The 20,034-nt window shown below is 34.3% G+C and overlaps 1 protein-coding gene and 1 non-coding gene across 9 annotated transcripts in view; both read right to left on the bottom strand.

Moving 5' to 3' along the window:
* The window catches only part of Gria4 (glutamate ionotropic receptor AMPA type subunit 4), a 344,863-nt gene that overhangs the window by 166,838 nt on the left and 157,991 nt on the right, over positions 1–20,034 (bottom strand). The gene's annotated exons all lie outside the window — the stretch shown is intronic.
* LOC125614009 lies at positions 7,494–7,595 on the bottom strand. Its single transcript, XR_007344653.1, has one exon. It is a non-coding gene; the product is annotated as a small nucleolar RNA U13 (small nucleolar RNA).

Consider the following 20,034-nt stretch of genomic DNA (forward strand, 5'->3'; position numbering starts at 1 on the left):
AAAAAAAAAAAAAAAAAAAAAATAAATGGTAATTTATGGTACTGGTAGCTATATTTATACCTCAAAGTTTTCAATTCACAAAGTTTTCTCCTCATGTATAATATAATAGTAGAGATTTAAAAAAAATTGCCTCCAACTTTAATGGAACTCATTATGCTCTAAAGTTAAAATTCCCCCATTCCTTCCTTTAAAGTTTATTTGGTATTTTTTTTTCATTCAAAAAATAACAGTTATTGCAGTAAAACACAATGCCTTTTAATTTTTCCTGTTAAAATGATCATTTTTTTCCATTCTCTGTTTATTATTGAAGTAAAACCCACATGCATTTAATCCAGTTCCTGCAAGTTTATTTTAAATTTTATTGACCTGGAGTTTGCTCTGACTTAATATTTCAGACTATACTCATATGAATCACACATCCCTAAATTCTATTCATTTTAAATGTTAAAGATTTATATATTTCAACAGCTGGATGCATTTTAATAAAGTTTCTTACTCTTTTTCCCCTTTTAGTTTTTAAGAGATATGATTTTGGTTTTTCACAATCTTTATTTTATTCTTAACTTCATCTTCCAAGAATCTTATTTTTGGCATTTTCTTGATTAAATAGCTAAATTTTATTAAGATTTCGTATATCTATTGTAAATAAATTACTGGGAAAAACAGATATATATTACTGTCTATACCATGCTACACTTAGTTAATACTTGATGTTAGCTGATTTAGATTCTGGATTGAATTCATGTATAATATCTACCTATTAATAGATGTACAACCTATGTTTCAGTATGTTTCATGATTCTAGACTAAAATCAAGAAGCTCATTTATGAAAGCAAACTTTGTTGGTTTATTCATCTATATTTTGGAATTCATTTTTAAAAGTAAGGCATTTTAATGTACCACAAATAATAGTGTCTTAGATGAGGCTTATGAAATACAAAATTAAAAGAAGTTTGGACAGTTTGCTTGTCATGGAAATAAAGAATGAGATTTACTTTCAGCTATATTTTTAAATTAAAATATTTTTTCCCAATTAGTTATACATGACAGTAGAATGCATTTTGACACATCATACATAAATGGAGCATAATTCTCACTCTTTTGGTTGTACATGATGTAGAATCACACAAGTCATGTAATCATATATGTACATAGGAAATAATGTCTGATTCATTCATTTACCATCCATTTACTGCAAATGCCATAATTTTATTCTTGTTCAAGCTGAGTAATATTCCATTGTGTATATGAACCATGTTTTCTTTATCCGGTCATTTATTGAAGGACATCTAGGTTGGTTCTGTAGTTTGGCTGTTGTGAATTGTACTGCTATAAACATTGATGTAGCTGCGTCCCTGTAGTATGCTGATTTTAAGTACTTTGGGTTTAAACCAAAGAGTGAGATAACTGGGTCAAATGGTGGTTCCATTACAAGTTAAGAATGAGATTTCATAATATATGAGTTCTTATTAATGCAGGATGTATTAATTATTTTAGCTAATTGGCCATATCTAAACTTAAATATGCTAAAAGGATTGATTTTTTAATATTTAGACTAAATTAATATTTATATTCTCTGATTTACAGCCTTTCCCCCTAATTCAGATTTTTGGTAATTTGAAACATCCAAATTCAGTGTTTTAGGGCATATGTACCTCATCTTGTTAGTTTCCAAACTCCTCATAGCTACATTTGGAACTCGGTATTATCTTCTTCATTACAATTATTAAGAAGCTAAAACTCAAAAAGTGTAAGTAATTTGGCAAAAGTTACAGTTAAAAAATGGTGGTAATGAAAATTCACACAGATTATCTCAGTTTTGTAGCTTCCTCTTTTCTGGTGATCTTGATTTCATCCTTTCACATTGGAAGCACTTACTTCCATTTGCCCTTGACAATGGCAAAAACTGTAACCGCTGTCTAATCTCAATTTCAGTCACTTACTTTGTGAATCCCATTGCCTGTCCCTCTGACTAATTCTCTCCACAGCCATTCACCAGCAGAACTTTGACCCTGCCAGAACTCAGTGGTTCATTGGTTCTACTATTTTTGTTCTTTCCCTCATTGTCCTTAAGTGTTTTCTTACTCAAGATTTATGGGTAATCAGAGTAGTGCTTACATACAACTCCCTTTTTCTCTCTGATTTGCCTTATTTATTTGGCAAATTTAACCCAGATTAAGTCCAATTTTCATCACTCTGAACCTGTATCCTTATAGGTGAATGTGGCTGGCGAAAAACAAACAAACAAACAAACAAAAACCAGAAAAACCACAGTCTTAGTAACTTGTCTCCTTTTAAATTCTAAATGGTTTCTGGTGATCATATTTTGTGTTTGTTTTTCATTATCATTCTTACTTGCCCAAGTACTATTTAAAATATTTTTCTTCTCTTTCCTTAACTTCTCTACATATTCAACTTCAGCACGTCATCTTGACTTCTGCTTTATCTAAATATCAAAGCTCTCAGAACAGAACCCCTAAGAACTTCTACCATTCTATCTGCCCATGCATTTATCTTGGTGGGTGAACATTTCACGTTGTCTGCTGTTACTAGGGTGAACATTCTGTGCTCTAAGGTAGAACCAAGACTTTTATGTGTAGCGTAGGTCCCAACTTCTGTCACCTACTCAGGGACGTCTCCAGTAATTCTCCCATCTATCTCCATTATCATTATTATTTTTTATTTCTCTGGTGATCATTTCATTAGCTTGCTTATAAAAGTTGGAACTGAACCCTTTTTTCCTGCAGCTGCTGCCTCATTTTTATCCTTGTCTTTACAGAAAAATGTCTTTGGAAGAGTCCCTTTTCTTGTTGTCTTCATTTTCTTTCTTTCTTTCTTGAACAGCTTCTCATTAGGTGTTTGCCCTGTTCAATGAAGTTGCTCTTGTGGAAAACACCAGTGACCTCCATGTTTTTCCCCAGCAGGCATTTCTCAGAACTCATCTCACTTGATTTACAAAGAGCATTTGACCAAATCAGTCACTCTTCCCTAGAAACCATTTTATACTTGGCATGTAAACTGTCACATCACCTAGTTCTCTTTCTACCCTCCCAGCTACTCTTTCCCTAGTCTTTTCACTGATCCACTTTTTACTCAATCATTTCTAAAGCTTAGAGTGGCTCAAGGCACAGTTTATTATTATTTGGATCTATTTTTTTCTGTTCCAACTTTCTATCAGCTGATGATCTCTAGAGATGGCTTTCAGCATCATCTTACTACTAATAGCTCTCAAATTTATATCTTTATTCTGATCCTCTCTTTTGAATTGAGAACAACATATCTAACTGCCAACTTGGAATTTGTTCTGGAATAAAATTAGGCTTGGAACTATGTCTACTTGGAATTCTAATGATAAGCATTTCAAAATTAATGTTAAAACCTAACCTCTACCTGGTTTCCCACAAGTACTCTATCCTTTGTCCTCATCTCCTTAATGACAATTCTCTTTTCAGGTTCTAGAGCTCAATATCTCAGCATACTCCTGAATGCCTCCCTTCCTGTCCCACTCTACAATAGCAAACCCTGATGGTTCAACTTTTGAGTAAATTTACTAACTTTCTATATCCTGAACTCAGCCACCTCTCGTTACTCCCAGTGCTGGTCCAAGCATTCCACAATTGCCCAACTAATAATCAGTATCCAGTATCCCTTTTTAATCAGTATCCAGAGAGATGATGCAAAATGTAAGTCAGATTATATCATTTCTCTTCTCAGTCAAGATGAAATTCTTATCATATGCAAAGTCCCATGTGATAAAACATACATTACGTCTCAGATATTTTCTGTCTCTGTCCTTTGTTTTCTATTTCTAACCAATTTTGTTTTTTCACTTCTCCTCACACACTCTAAGGAAGCTGATGGTTTCTCAATCAAGGTGTCTCATTGAATATTACTCCTGCCTGACAAACTTCCCCAGATAAGTTCTGAGGACGAATTTCCCCATTTTCTTCAAGTCTTTACTGAAAGTTACCTCTTCATGTGGTTCAATCTTTCCTTTCTCAACGTTTTTGTCATCTACTTTATTCTTTTCTTTGTTGATCTAAAAACAAATTTATCATTTTTATTATTCTCTTTGCTTGAATGCCAGCTTCATGGGTATAGAAAGTATTGTTTTGTGCGTGTGTGTGTAGGGGGTGGTGGCGTTGGTTGTGTGTATATGTGCTGTTATTGACTTTTTCTCATTTTTATTGTTGAATCTAGAACAGTTTCTGGAACATAGTGAGTACCCAATAAATATTTGCTGAATAAGTCAATGCACAGATGAGGTAGAATTCTAATTTGGAACTATCCTGTTCCAAAATTTCAAACAATTTTGTTATTTAAATATTAATCGGCAATCAACTAAATAAATGCATTCAGTTCTGTGGTAGACACCCGAAGGCAAGCAGATAGAGTTTGTGTTCTTGCCAGAAAGTAGATAACAACAAGAGTAAATAGTAGAAGTTAGCAGACAATTAATTTCAATGGTGTCATACTGATTCCAAGTCATACGAAGGGGAAAATGGACATCATATAAAGGAACCCACTACAGTTTCAAAGTGGTAGGGTTATTAACTGATTTGAGTGAGAGATGACATTTAGCCAGATTATGGAAACAAAGCATTACTTAGATTGAAAGAAAACTGGAGTCCTAACTGCTGAGAATGAATTAGGGTTGGGATTAGGGAACAAATTTTAATATTGCAGATGATGTTCCAAGAAAATTGCAAGGGAATTTAGACTTTATGTAGTGGTAAATAGAGAGCCAGAATGTCCTCACAGACCCAAAAGCTCACTATGTAATCAGGCTACCTGACTATTTACATTGGTAGAATCAAACACTTTGATGTTTTCCCATTTTTAAAAATATTTGTTGTTTTTAGATATATACCACAGTAGACTATATTTTGATATATTATACATACATGCAGTATAACTTACTCTAATTAGGATTTCATTCTTGTGGTTGTACATGGTATGGCATTTCACTGGTTGTGTATTCATATATGAGCACAGGAAAGTTATGTCTTTTTCATCTTACAGTCTTTCCTATGCTCATTCCTTCCCTTGCCATCATTTCCCTTTGTGTAGTCCAATGAACTTCTATTCTCCTCCTCCCCCTATTGTGTGTTAGTATCCATCTACCAAAGAAAACATTCAACCTTTGTTTTTGGGGGATTGGCTTATTTTACTTAGCATGATAATCTCCAGTTCTGTTTACTGGCAAATGCCAGTTTCATTCTTCTTTATGACTGAATCATATTTCATTGCATATATACCACATTTTCTTTATCCATTCATCTTTTGAAGGGCACCTACATTTTTCCATAGCTTAGCTATTGTGAATTGAGTGCTATAAACATTGATGTGGCTTTGTCATTGTAGTATTCTGATTTTAAGTCTTTTGGGTATATACCAAGGAGTGGGATAACTGGGTCAAATGGTGGTTCCATTCCATGTTTTCTGAGGAATGTTCATGCTGCTTTCCAGAGTGGTTGCAGCAATTTGCAATCCCACAAACAATGTGGGAGTGTACCTTTTCCCCACATCCTTTCCAACATTTATTGTTACTTGTATTCTTGATAATTGCTATTCTGATTGGAGTAATATAAAATCTTGGTGTACTTTTAATTTGCATTTGTCTAATTGCTAAAGATGTGAACTTTTTAATATATTTTTGACCATTTGTATTTCTTCTTTTAAGAAGTACATGTCCCCCAGTTCCTTTGCTCATTTATTGATTGGGTTATTTGTTTTTTTTTTGTTATTAAGTTTTTTGAGTTCTTTGTATATCCTGGATATTAATGCTCTATCTTAGGTGCAGATGACAAAGATTTTTTTTTAAAGTTATACATATACCATGATTCTTTTTTAAAAGAAGTGCATCACTAATTGGACCTTTAGGCTATAACTTTATATTGTTAGTAGGCTTGATTTGTGCATTGTTCCTTATCTAGACACAACTTCTTTGGCATTTCTTATGTGTTAGTGCTTCTAATAGAGTGCCTTTTGTATCATCTCTTGGATTTATTTCAGGCTTCTTCTTTTTATCAAGATAAGATGAAAACTTCATTGTAAAAAAAGGGCGATGATAAAAACTTCTTTGGGTTCTTTCTAAGACAAAATTATCAGTAGCTCTGGGAGTATTAATCTGAAAGTTAAGTCGAAATCGTATCAAAAACATTAGAAGAAAATGGATGCTCACTTACTTACAGAAGATGTTACTTTACTATATAGTAAAAAGAACTTTTATTTCTTAATGTTATTTGCTTAGTTTCCCATGTGTTCATAACCACCTATTACCTACTATTGACTTGTCTTTTCTTTGGTCTCAAAGAATAACGGAGGGACAGAACACTGACGGCAGTCATATCACACTCAAGGGGAAAGTAACAGCAGTACTGATACCATGCTTATTGAATTCTGGAAATGTGACTAAAATTAATATCGATATACATAAGACTATATACAACAAAAGCTAAGTGTTTCAAGAGGCCAGCTCACATGATTTCCAAGTCTCATGCATTACTGCCAATATATACAATAAATGTCATAGTTTTTCATGTTTCAATGGGTCTGGAAAGAGAAAAAAGATTTAAGATGCGATCGATTGAAAACATCAAAATAAATAAATATATGTTAGGAAAAAATAAAGCAATCTTTCCAAAAATTCTGCATTTGATTGTAGGATAATGGATAAGTTGGATAGAATGAATGAAACTATTGAGTTGCATCCTGGGGAGGAGGATGTATGGACAAAAGAGGATTTGGCTGATGATAAAATTGAAATAGAAGCAGATAATAAAAAATTTCATGCAAAATGATGCAGGTTCTTGAAGGCTTAGGATAATGTTAGGAAATGGACATCACTACAGGCAGCATGTGGCTGGCAGGTCTTCCTGCATGGACTGTCAGTTAAAATGCCACTTGTCATTTGCTGAAACTCCTACTTATTTCCTCACTGAACTTCAATTACTTAAGCCACCCAGTTACTTAAATGGTCTGTATTATTAAGCAACAGCTATAAAGTTTATTGGTTAATTATAACAAATATTAATAACAATGGTAGTAATAATAAAGTTGAGTATAATTGCATAATATGTTCTAGAATCATGTCCATTTTCTTTATTTCCATATTTTTCTGAAGACAATGCAGGTTTCACACAATCTTCTTGAATTAATGCAACCATATTTCTCCTGGCTTAATGCTTACCTCTCCTCAAAGTGAATTCTTTTCAAAGTGATTTTTTTTTTTACTTTGTTTTTAAAAATGCACCAGGAACTTCTCATAATCCTTAGAATAAAGTGCAAAATCTTTTGAGGCTTACCTTACTTGTTCTAATGTGATCTTTTTTTCTTCTTCTTTTTTTTTTTTTTTACTTTTCAGTTTTCGGCGGACACAACATCTTTATTTCATTCTATGTGGTGCTGAGGATCGAACCCACCGCCCCGTGCATACCAGGCGAGCGCGCTACCACTTGAGACACAAGAGTCATAGGATCCTCAAAGTTCATGTCATATGAGTAATGTGCCGATGTCATAACAAGGTTTAGAGGGAGGCACATCTCACACTAGAGCATGAACACCCAATCATCACGCTCATGAACCGAAGGATCTAATGTGATCTTTTCAGCTTCATCTCTTGCCGCCAAGCATCTGTCTACCCACTCACAACTTCACATTCTAGTTCCTTTCCTAACACACTTCCTTTAGTTCCTCAAATGTGTGATGCCTTCCTACTGATTTTCAAGGGGAGCCATAGCATAACTTCTCTGGAAGTCTTTATAAGACCATCCCAATTTACCAGGTCACACATACCTGCACCTAAGGTAAATAAGTATTTTTCCCCTATCATGCATTCATCACATCATACATTAAATAATAATCACTGGTTTAATTAATTTCTTTTCTCTCCCTAGCCTGCAGTTCTTAATAATTTCTGGTATCACAGACCTATTTAGCCTATTTAGCATTCAGATGAGGTCTTTAGTTCCCTTATTTAGAACAATGTTTTTAAGTGCATAAGATGAATTTCATAGGATTACAAAAAAAGTAATTCAAAGTATCAAAAACTAAATTTATGATATCACAAGCTATTTGCTTTTTATTCATGCATTAAATAATAAAATCTAACGGCATATCAATAAACAAGAAACTTAAAAATTAACATGAGCAAAATGGTATTTTTAGATATGAGCAACCCTACAATGACACACGAAATTATCTATGATATTTTTTTAATGTTTGATGAAGTTACAGGTGCTGCTAAAATTTCTGTGGTTTGTGACCTATATTCACAATTGAAATTAATGCTAAATTCTAATTACATGTTAAGAAAGATAAAAGATGTAATTAAAAGGTAATTATTTTTCCTATATGAGTTACAACTCCCCTCACTTATTTTAGGTTAAAACCCTGGTACTAGAACATTTACACTACAAGGACAGGTACCAGATCTGTCTTGTTTATCTTTGAATCCCTATTTGTTACTAAATAGCCATAGTAAACAAACACCTGCATCAGCTTCTATTTTAGATGCTGGAGGTAGAGCTATGCATAGGGCAAAACCCCATATCATGGGGCTTTGATTCTCGTGGGAAAGAAAAGTTTTCCTTAGCATGTCAAAGACACCCATACTGTTTATGAACTTGAGTGCTTCTCTTCTGCTTTGTCTTCTAAGATCAGTAAGTGCCTATAAATACATACTGTAATAGTTTTTAATCAACTACGGAATTTCTGAATTAATTGACTAACAGAGCATTTTAAAAAAATGCACACTGTCATAACTGTTGGCTACATTTAGGGATCCTGGACATAAAGAGTTTAAGTCCTACATCTCTGTTCCCTGATTCACATGATTCTCCCTATTTTAAGTGCCTACTGCTCTGGTTACCTTCTACCTTTTCTAGCTTCACATATCACTTACTCTGGGGAGAGTTCTTTCGATTCTTTCCACACATCTTCACCATTCTGATTAGTATCCTTTTCTGGTTTTCAAACAGCAGGTTGATCAAATGTCAGGGACACTCGACTACTGAGCCACATCTCCAGTCCTATTTTGTAGTTTTTTTTTATTTAGAGACATGGTCTCATTGAGTTGCTTAGTGCCTCGCCGTTGCTGAGGTTGGCTTTGAACTCGCAATCTTCCTGTCTCAGCCTCCCAAGCAGTGTGCCATCGTGCCTGGCCAAATGTCTATTTTTGAACACTTTACAGACAGGAGTGAAATTAACTGCCAATGTATTCGTGTCCCCATTTTGCTTCCCCCCGACTCCATGATCCTGTGTCTGCTAAAGCTACAAGGCCCTTGACAAAGCAGAGCTATTGCTCCACCCTCTGAAAAACTGCAACCAAAATTTTACGGGGAGAACAATTTCACAGGAGGCTTTCTAATTTGAGAACATCCTTTCTTGCTTTATTAAGAAAGGTTTAAAAGTCCATTTTCAGAGGGGTAGAAGAGTCCTGCATTTAAAGATCTCAAAATCTTTTAAAATTGACAAAATGTGTACATTTTGAAATCCTGATGTGGGATTCTATGGGACTGTCTCTTTGATAGAGTAGGAGACAGACCATTTACAGTGCTTTGTCTGATCCAGGACTCCAAGGAGTGGTTGCCCAGTACTCTTACCATCCCTGGGAAACAGTATAGTACCCAGCACAAGGTGGTTCTCTATAAATGTCTCCTCCACAGAACCAAGGTGTATTTAATAGGATCATGAAATTTATTCGCTTGCTAGCAGAAGAATCTGTTTTTCTGGTAAGAATGTGTGCTTTTCCTAAATATGAGAATAAAGGAAACTTTGAGACTATGATACGACTTTACATGTATTGCTTTAAGTTTCAATAATTCAGTTTCTGAGTCAACAAGAGGGCTAATAAACAACGTATCTGTATGTTGAACAGATCTGGTTGGCAAACTTTTATAGACCAGACAAAGGCCCAGATTTAGTATTAAATATCAATTTAGTGTCCATCTCCTGTTTTAGACTATAAACCAGTTGAAGAGCAGGTCTAAACTCATTAAATGACATTTATTGATCTGAACACTTTAGATAAAAATCTCAGTTAAAATTTAAAATTAAGTCAGTAGATGCAAGAATAATGGTTATGTATAGTGACTAAGTGCCTTTCCTTTTATTGATAATTATGGAAGAAATAAGAAAATATTTTCAGATATTTTATAAATATATGTTACTAATTTGAAAAACTCACATCTCCAATGTAGAGATAATGCATGCAAAAATTGTTGGGGAGATTGAACATGTATTAGGGTTATGATTAAGCACTTTCCATATGAAAAGGATCTAATTTACTCTTGACAAGAACTTTCTAGAAGGAATGATGCTTTTTATGACATACACACCCCCAAATTGTAATTGTAAGGTGGGAAGATTTTGTTACCACTTTTAATGTCTAAAACTTATTCTCTCCCAGGAACTTTCTTGCATAAATTTATGCAAAATAAATTGCATATCTGACTAAAGCCACACCTCTTGCAAATTACTTTTTATATTTGAGCATACTTAAAATATTTCCTAGATAATTTAAGTCTTAGCTCTTGATGTTGGTTTATTTCTTGTTGCACTTTATGTCTACTTTGTCATACTCTACAGCCTGGGGTTGACTTTTATCCTACAAACTTAATAGTCGTATGCAGTTCAGAATTAGTTTATTTCTGCTTTTCACATGAGAATATCCAAGTATAATTGCACTCTTTCACATTCCTGAAATGTTTTCCAAATGTTTTTAACATGCAAAATTTATAAGTAATATTTAAAAAGTGTTCTGTTACCTAAGGGAAAGTGATGTTACTGTTTATATTTTCATTTCAGCCAACATTAAATCAGTTCTGTCTGAACTCCTGTCACGTCTTATGTACCCTCAGAATCTCTCCAGCTCTCTCTAGCTCCTATTGGTCATTCTGGGATAAATACTTAATTATTAAGTTTTAGAACTGATGACATTACCCAAATGCAAATCACTTTGCCATTAAGTTTCTAATATTAAATTCAAATGAATATTTAACTGACAGCAAAATTCATACTATTATGATGTCTTTGGACACTGGATGTATCATCTTCCAGTATTGTCTATGATGACAGAATCTTCTGTGAACTGAGCCAGGTCATTCCATTTGGATAGTTGAAAGGGCCACTGAATGATTAATATTGTGCTGAACACATTTTTTTGTGCAGTTATATGCTCCAAGTAGTTAATAAGACTAAATGTGACGAAATCTTGGCCCTTTGGGGCATATTCAGTAATTGGTAAAGAGAAACAATCAAGGAGAATTCAGGAGTGAAATGGAGGTAGTCTTCTCTACAATGAATATGGAAGACTCACATGCATATGTCTAGATATTTTAACTTTTAAAATTATATTTGAAATAATGTCCATGTCCTCTACATGAGGACACACTGAAATATGCAGCAAAGTATATATTAAATTCAAAATCATTGATTTTTGAGAACAATGCACAAAGCAGACTGCATTTGAACCTGTTAATAGTGATAGATATTCAAACACATATCAAAATTACTTCTCTTTATCACTGAGGAAATAACTTAACTTTGGTGATTATCTTTGAATCTTTTTAAGCTGCACTATAATTCATAAATCTTTTTTTTTTTTTTTTTTTTTGGCTATTTTAAGCTCTGACCAAACAGCTTCTGATATCTCCTACATTAAATGAGCCAGCTTAGGGGAAAGAAAAACAAAATAAAACAATCCTCAGACATGATCAGCAAGAAGGCCATCTGGGCTAGAAGCTCCCTCAGCACTTTCAGGGATGGATCAGTTGAGCTCATCATCCACCCAGTGGGAGGGCAACACTCAGAGCGGCCACTGGATCTGCTGACACAGACTCTATATGATGATAAATAGAGTGGAATGCTGCCAATATGAAGAGGGTTTTGCAATGGACAGCCAAGGTTCTTCAGGGCAGAAAAGTAAACAAATGATCAAGCCAGAGAAAATGTAAATGGAGGTATATATGGTTCCTCATGCAATGATCTGTTATTTAAACTTGCTTGTCCAAAACTTTGCTCTTCTCATCATCATCTTCAGATCTCAAAAAAACTTTTTTTTTGGTACACCAAAGCATAAAATTTAAAGTGTCAATAGTTACATGATAATTCTCCTACATCTTGCATACCTGTATAATGCCTCCATGAACTGCCATATTTTTCTATTTATAGCATTGTATCTTATCCTTTTAGTTTTCTGTCTTGAGACAGAAAGGTGGAAAGTAATGGAAGAATGGTGCACAAGGGCACAGGGTTATATTAGGGATGCTTCATGTTTTGTTATTAATGCATTGTGCTTGACAGGGTAGTTTCAAAACTGGAAAGTGAGCTATAGAGGTAGCATGTCATGTGAGTAGCCTGGGAGAAAATAACTAAGCTCATAGATCACTTGCTACTGGGGTCTGAAGTTCAGGATTGGGCAACACATGTATCTCTCCTTAGTGATTGACAGAGCAAAAGAGACTTTCAGACAAAACTTGATAAACAGATTTGTTTCACAGTGTTGGCACTGAATAACTGAAGCATGACATACACCAATGTGCGTTGGCTTCTGTAAAGGTAACAGATGTCTTTCTGATAGGTTAGCTAGAGAAAACAGTTTGTATAGTAAACGGATGCAAAAAGGGGAACAAAATAAAGAAATCTGGAGAAGTTCCCACCCTGCTTGTGGTTCTTACCAATGCAGGTGGAAGGAAAGAATGAATTATCTTCTCTCTGATTTTGGTAGGCAGTTTTGCATTTGGAATAGCTAAAGGCATTTCATAGCTGTGTGAGAATGATAGAAAAAAATTCTGCATTTGTCTCCTCACTTGCAGAGGCATAAAGTCCCCTTGTGTGACTCAGACTGCCTTGATCATCCATCAATGTTGCTGTCCACTCTGTTTTAAATAGGAGTGCTTCAGAAGAAGCAGCCTATTCTTCAAATTGACATTTAGAACTGTTAAGAATACCACAATGACTTCACTTAGCAATTTTTTTGTGCTGCTTCTTTTGATCAGTAAAGTCACCCTGAGCAACAATGAAATTAAAGACATTCATTTAGAGAATCTGCTTATGTAAGCTTAAATTTAGCTTCAACAGGTCAGGATATTATCTTTTGTGTTTTTCTTTTAAGTAATGTCAACAGAAATAAGGCTCTAATTTCCAGCTGAAAAAAAAAAAACCTGATGTCTAAAGAGGTAGAACTGCTCTTGGTCAGAGGGAAAGTTCATTAATGGCCTCTTGGATCCAACACAGAGAAAGCAGATTATGTTGAAAGAACAAAGCAGAAGCAAGAGGACCCACAGCCTGCCTCTGAACACTTTGAACATCTGTTTAAATATGCATTTTGGTTGGCGGACATAAGTGTTAGATTCGTATTAGTTTTTTCATGTCCTAGATGAATTCAGAAAAGGTAAAAAGAAATGGGAACCTGAGTCATGGAAAGCTTCCTCAGCAGTCTAAGATCTAACGCAAACCTTGAAACCACCGGAAGAGTCTATTTTTCAGGGCCTCTATAGTTGCAATTCCACATCATATCAAGGAATTTACTTCTTAGTTTGTTTTTCATACCTTTTATGTCTTTTAGTCATTATCAGTTCTACCTGTAAAGCAACAAAGTTTAGAATCTGAGTTTTTAAAATATTTACTCTTTAGTTACATTTTATCTTCAGAATGAGGGTGAGATTCATTAGATAGTTTCATATAACTGTGTGTCACTTCCACTTTTGGTTATAGACATTTTAGTCCTAAATCCTAATTCTCGTTGTCTGGAGAATTCTACCATTAACTATTCAATTCACTTAATGTGATCTTCATGTCACTGTGTAGATTTCATATGCATATATTTTATCAACACTCAAAGATTTTTCCTTATTTCACTACCAGTTTGTGTGTTTTTTTTTTTTTTTTTTTTTCCATCTAATGAATGTCTTAAGTTTAGAACCATCAGGTTACATTTTTTTTTTTTTTTTTTTTAGGTTGGGTTACATTTTTTGGGATTGGATTAAAGCACATGAAAGCCATTTTGTATATAGCATGTTACAAAAAAATGAATTTAATGGGGATGTGGCTATTCAACTGAACATTATGCTGAACATTATCTTATTGTCAACAGTTCTATTTGGTTTTAGTTTATGAATGAAGCCTGGGCTAATTCCATGCCTTCCTTTCTTTACTGTGAGGGGGAATGCTTGCTTGTAATGGATAGTCAATCCATAGCTGTTCATCAAATAGGAGCATGTTATCATGAAGACTTAATTTTAGTGCTAATATTAATAAAATGAATACTGAAACCAACCAACCAACTACCCAAAGCTGAGGACACTGTCAAATCCATCTTTTTTTTATTGAGGAAACAAAAATATCCAAGCAACATTTTTTTTGTATGTATCAATAATCTGAAATGATGCTGCTGGCCTTCAGTTCTCTTGTTTCTGAACTTGCAGCACAGATCTATTACATAGAACTCTTTTTCACCACATACAGACTCTTTTGTGCTGTTTATAGAAAGCTCCCCTTGTCTTAGACTTCTCTAAACTTTCTGACTACAGGGACAATATCTGATGTTTTCTGTATGTTTCAGAGAGTCTATGGTAGCTCTACCCAAACAATGCAGCTTTATAAAATTTTAATTGATTGGGGAAAAATAATCACCATTTCTCATTTACTGAGTCTATCCAAATTTGCATTATAAAAATTCACATAGTAAGTTATTTTTGACTCTGAGTGTGAATTTATCATAGAGTCAAATGCCTTTAGACCTCCAGCAAAATAGATGGTGAACAGTTCTGGAGCCAATCTGAGATCAGTGTTTAATTAACTACCTTCAGTTTACAGAGACTACTTAGTCCCCAGCCTGGCAGTTTTGTTTTATTTTCAGACCAGAGTCCTCTGCCACACACATGCGTCACCAAGTCCCCAATGAGGCCAAGAAGCATTGATCCAGTGTGAGGCGCTGAAGTGGTGCTGCATGTGGTGTTGGCATCCTTCAACCCAGATATCAGCTCAGACAGAAAGAATCATCCAGATTCCTGGAACAAACTGGGTCCCGGTGATCAATACTTGGTCAGTGTGGATTATAGCAAACTGAAAAAAGGCAGGGTAAGACTTCTAAATGTTTCCTGTAAGACTGCATAGAATGAAAGCCTCCCAGAAGCCTTCCACACTTTTTTTCACTAACTCAGGAATATTTCTCCTTTAAAAGGAAATTATACTGATTTGTTGGAGTTTCTTATACTAATTAATAAATATCTGAAACTTAAATAAAAGTCTATATCTTGCTCTACCATGTTAGGTGGAGTCTGTCTAATCTTTTCAGCAGAAAGACAGAATGACCAGCACTGTGAAGCCTGAAAGATGAGTGAAGGAAGAGGGTGCTGTCAGCTCTGTCCCGAAGAGGGAGAGCAATGCCCTGTCCTCCTGGTGTGCGTGCTGGTTTGAGGGCCATTTATATTTGTGCTGAAGGAGATTTCTCTCTTTGCTGTGGAAGGCCATTTCTCTTTTCTGAAAGCCCAAGATGAGCCATAACAGCATGTTTGCAGTCTAATTCACAGTGGAATAGCTAGAGTGGTTCAATTAAAACCGCTGTTTTGTAGATTAAAAATCCTAACATGGCTTTCCCTGCAGAGTAAGGGCAACATTACTTTTAAGCTTACCTACAAAAACCAAAACCAAACCAAACTAAACCAAAACAAAACCCCCAAATCCCATTTTAATAGAATACTTTGCCTGGGGGAAAATATTCCTCTCGCTGTACTAAATCAGAAGAGAAAGAGTAGAGTATATACTTTATTGTATTTGTCTTTCAACCTCCAGAATCTAGTACACACATAGTACAGAACCCTTAGACAACTATTTTTTTTTTGGTTAAATGAAGGAATGATTGATTTGTCAGTCTTGAATTCAATTTAATATATATATTTGATACTGGGGTTTGAACCCAGAGGCACTTAACCATTGAGAAACATCCCCAGCCTTTTAAAATTTATTTTGTTTTGAAACAGGGTCTTGCTAAGTTGCTTTGGGACTCACTAAGTTTCTGAGGCTGGTTTTGAACTTGTGATCCTCTTGCCTCAGCCTCCTGAGCCACTGAGGTTACGGGCATATGCCACTATACGCAGTTAATTTATTACTTTTATCTTAAAAATTACACAAGGGAAACTATGAATAATAAAGCTAAATGTTTCACAAATTAATGATATATTGAGACATAAAAATCTATATTTCTCAGTAGATTCAGTTTGGAAATTTGCTATAATGAATGAACCTAAGAAGAAACAACTTACTGCCTCAACTCCATTATGACTTGAGAAAATTCTCTGTAATAAAGAATTCAACTTAATAATATATTCTTGAGAATCATAATGGGGCTTAGATATTTTATACAACATTGTCATAAATTGCTGGTCAATAGCAAATATTTCCTTCTAGGCATGGATACTCTTATACTAGTCAATACATTGCAATTTATAAAGATTAAAGCAGGAGTGTTCCATTTTCCTTTGTTTTAATTATTTTATTTTAGTACCATCATAAAATATGGATAATAGCAATTAAGAGGGGTTATAAAATATGATACAAATAACATTATGCTATCATATAACCCTGAAGATATGAGATGCCTTGATCCATATGTACATTTCCTATGGGAGAGACTATGATTTAAAAAATATTAGAAGTTCAAGATACATCAAAACATGTCTAATTCATGTGTTAGGAATGTGTGATGGTGATGATTAGTCATGACTCCCAAAGAAACACTTTGGGTCCTTCTGACATTTTATAGCAATCATTGAAATCGATCCTAAATTGTGTCCTATTATTTATCATTTTTCACTCCACCTTTTTATAATATCTTGCTTATTCTTCATTTAATAATGGATAAAATAAACTGTATTGCCTTTCAAACTGATATAATCAATCAACCTAATAGCAAAAACCAGTTTATGCATATTTATTTCCAGATTCAAAATACTTTCAGTATGTATTGGTGAATTTCACCTCATTTATTTCTCACTTCAAATGAATAAGTTTTGAATTTTCAAATAAGAAAACTGAAGTTTATGAAGATTACTTGCTTTCTCTGATATCTGAATCCCCATATCTATAGTATGCACCAGCAAGAACCTGGGCTTGGAAGCAGGATTCCTGCGTTTGAATTTTGGTACAGGATGAGTTGGGGGATGAATTAGTTAACTTATATAGAACCTTTAAACAGTAGATATAATATTAATTGGGTTTAACACATGTTGATTTTATTATTATTACTTCATGTTTTTCAAATCCAGTATCCAGAATCAACCCAAATGCCCAAGACTGGGGATTCCTCAGAGTCACTGAATCGGAATCTCTAATTTAAGAATCATGACTGTATTCTTCCTAGTAACTGATATTGATTTTTTAAAAAAATAATTTTTCTTTGCAAAAGATGATAGGTTCCATTTAACAATTTTTTTTCCCTATGACACAGGTCTTATTTATGCTAGCAAATATTTAATAAGAAGCATAGTATGCTTAAAATTTTAAATATAAACTATACTGAGGAACAGGAGAATAGGTGATTTGTACAAAAAACATATGAAATTTCAAGAAGCCCAAGCCAATCCACCATTTACTAAATATTCACTAATCATTAAATAGCTCTTATCCATTCAACACATGCTAACCACCTAGCTTCTAAGGCCTAGCACTGTGCTAATCACCAGAGTGACAAAGAAGACTCCTGCACTCACAACATTTTAACAGTTTAATGCTCAGATTTGAAAGCATATATTGCCTTGAATATTTTAACAAATATGTATTTTGAATAGCTATTGATCAAAGCTATAGATTGTAGACATATATAAATTATAGAAATATTGAGGTGTCTACAGGAAATGCTTTTAAAAGTCTTTAATTCTGATTATAAGATCAGCAGCTTACATTGTAGTTAATTTTCTTAAACATTATAGGAATGCATTTATGGGAAAGTTAATAAGACTAATAACAACTACCATAACTTTCACAGTGCTTATAATGACCCAAGTACTATTCTAAGCACTTTTTTTTTCCACAGATGTACTCAATCTTCCAAAATAACCATGTGAAGAAGGGAGTATTCTTGTCTGTATTTGACCTGTGAAGCTGAGGGACCAAGAGATGAAGGAATCCAAAGCTGCACAGGTATAAAAGACAAAGTCAGGAGGAAAATGCAGGCAGGCGTGGACCCAAGCCCCTACTCTCCAACAATCCTGTTACATTTAAATGCACACTTAAGAGATTAATCTGTTCCAATGCATCTTTACATAGTCAAATAATGTGCAAGTATATGCTTGTGTGTTTTCTCACATTAATTCTTTCTGGTGATCTGAGAGTTTCAGTCATGAAATAGACTGGTAAGATTTGTACATACACCTTCACACATGTGTACACCCACATATATAACTAGAAGCTGTTTTATTTTTTATTATTTCAAGCTGTCATTTTTTTGAATAGCACAATTCATAAAATGTTTTAATACTGTGTGTAAAAAATTTCCAATATAATTTGAAATTTCAACTATGTCAGGAAGAAACATATGGATAATAAAGAGGAACTTTGCAGCGTTTCTGATGAGCAGCTGTTCTGGTTGGTTGCATCCTTCCTTAGGATGACCGTTATTGAGTCTTTATACTTCTGCACTGGCATTATGCTGCTCTGAAAGGAATTCAGAATTATCCGAATGAATGGAAAGAGATCTATCTGTGTGCAATTGGATAATTCCCAGTGTAACAGCTGTGTGGGTCTAAGACTGAAAGTGACTCTGGAAATGAGATTATGTGACTTTGTGTTCCCTTCATTTTGCATTTCAACTTTCCTAAGTGTTTGGGAATTGCATACATTAAATTGTTCCTACAAGTTGAGTTCAGAATACCTTTTAGTTCACTTCAGTGGTAAAGCTAATATGTAAATTTTCTTTTCTTCATTGACAGTTATATATGTGGGGACAAAAAAACATAGTACAAGATTTTTCTCCCTGGATTATTTTACTCTTGATTATATTCCAGGGCAGCATAGAATTATTAACATACGTATAAGCATAAAATTTGGTGTTGGAAGATCTCAATTTTATATTACTCTTTTAGTAAAGTGGGCATAACCTTTATTAAACAGCTCTTGGGAGTCAGACAGTCGATTGCATGTTGATAAAAGTTTACATTTTCTTTTTTTTTTAAACTTAATCCTCAGCTCCTCCTGATATTTAGGAAGTTGAGTAAACATCTACAAAGTGCTGAAGTCAGAACCCAAACCTGAGCCATGTCTGTTCAAACCCAAAGCCCTTGACCTTCCAATAACACACTACAATTGCCCATCCTGTTCACAAACAATCATTCTGGGCTTAAGCAGAGGAGGAGAAGTGGGGAGTTTCCAAGATCTACCTATAAGTGATCAAATCCCTACCCACTCCTGCTTAGTTAAGTTGCCAAGTTAAGGTAGTGCTTCCTAAAACTTGAGAAATCACAGACCCAAAGAAGATCTTTAGACTTCCAGGAGTCCATGGATACTAATGTTCAGAAACATCATCTTGAAAAGCTGAATGCTTTAACTTTACTTTCTGTTTTAAGGCAGTGTAACGGAGAATAAAAATCTATAAAGTGACAGAAACACTGAAACTATACACTACTTGTTTACAAAGGGATCCATAATAAGCCTTTACTAATTTTCTGTTGTTTGATTGGAATGAAAACACCCATTTTAAAAGTCTCGAAGAAGTTTATAATTTCTGATATGAAAACTTTGGGATATGTAATTTTGTTTCTAAGAAACTGTAAACATCAAACAGTTACCATGGAAGGTAGTACATTTATTCAGAATCATCTATTTGACACTGATTAATTTGTGAGATTACTTAGTAAATGTCTAGCACAATCCTGAAACAATGAGACAGAGGACAGAAATGAGTGAAATCTCTGCATCGCAATGGATCTTGATAAGGAAATAGATCAGAAAACTCAAACCCAGGACACCTTTATCACCCTTGAACTGACCATACAGGTCTCAGATTCAGCTAGGGAAACAGGTTGTGAGCTTTC

This window comes from Marmota marmota, unplaced genomic scaffold (genome assembly GCF_001458135.2).
Source record: "Marmota marmota marmota unplaced genomic scaffold, marMar, whole genome shotgun sequence".
Classification (NCBI taxonomy): Eukaryota; Metazoa; Chordata; class Mammalia; order Rodentia; family Sciuridae; genus Marmota; species Marmota marmota.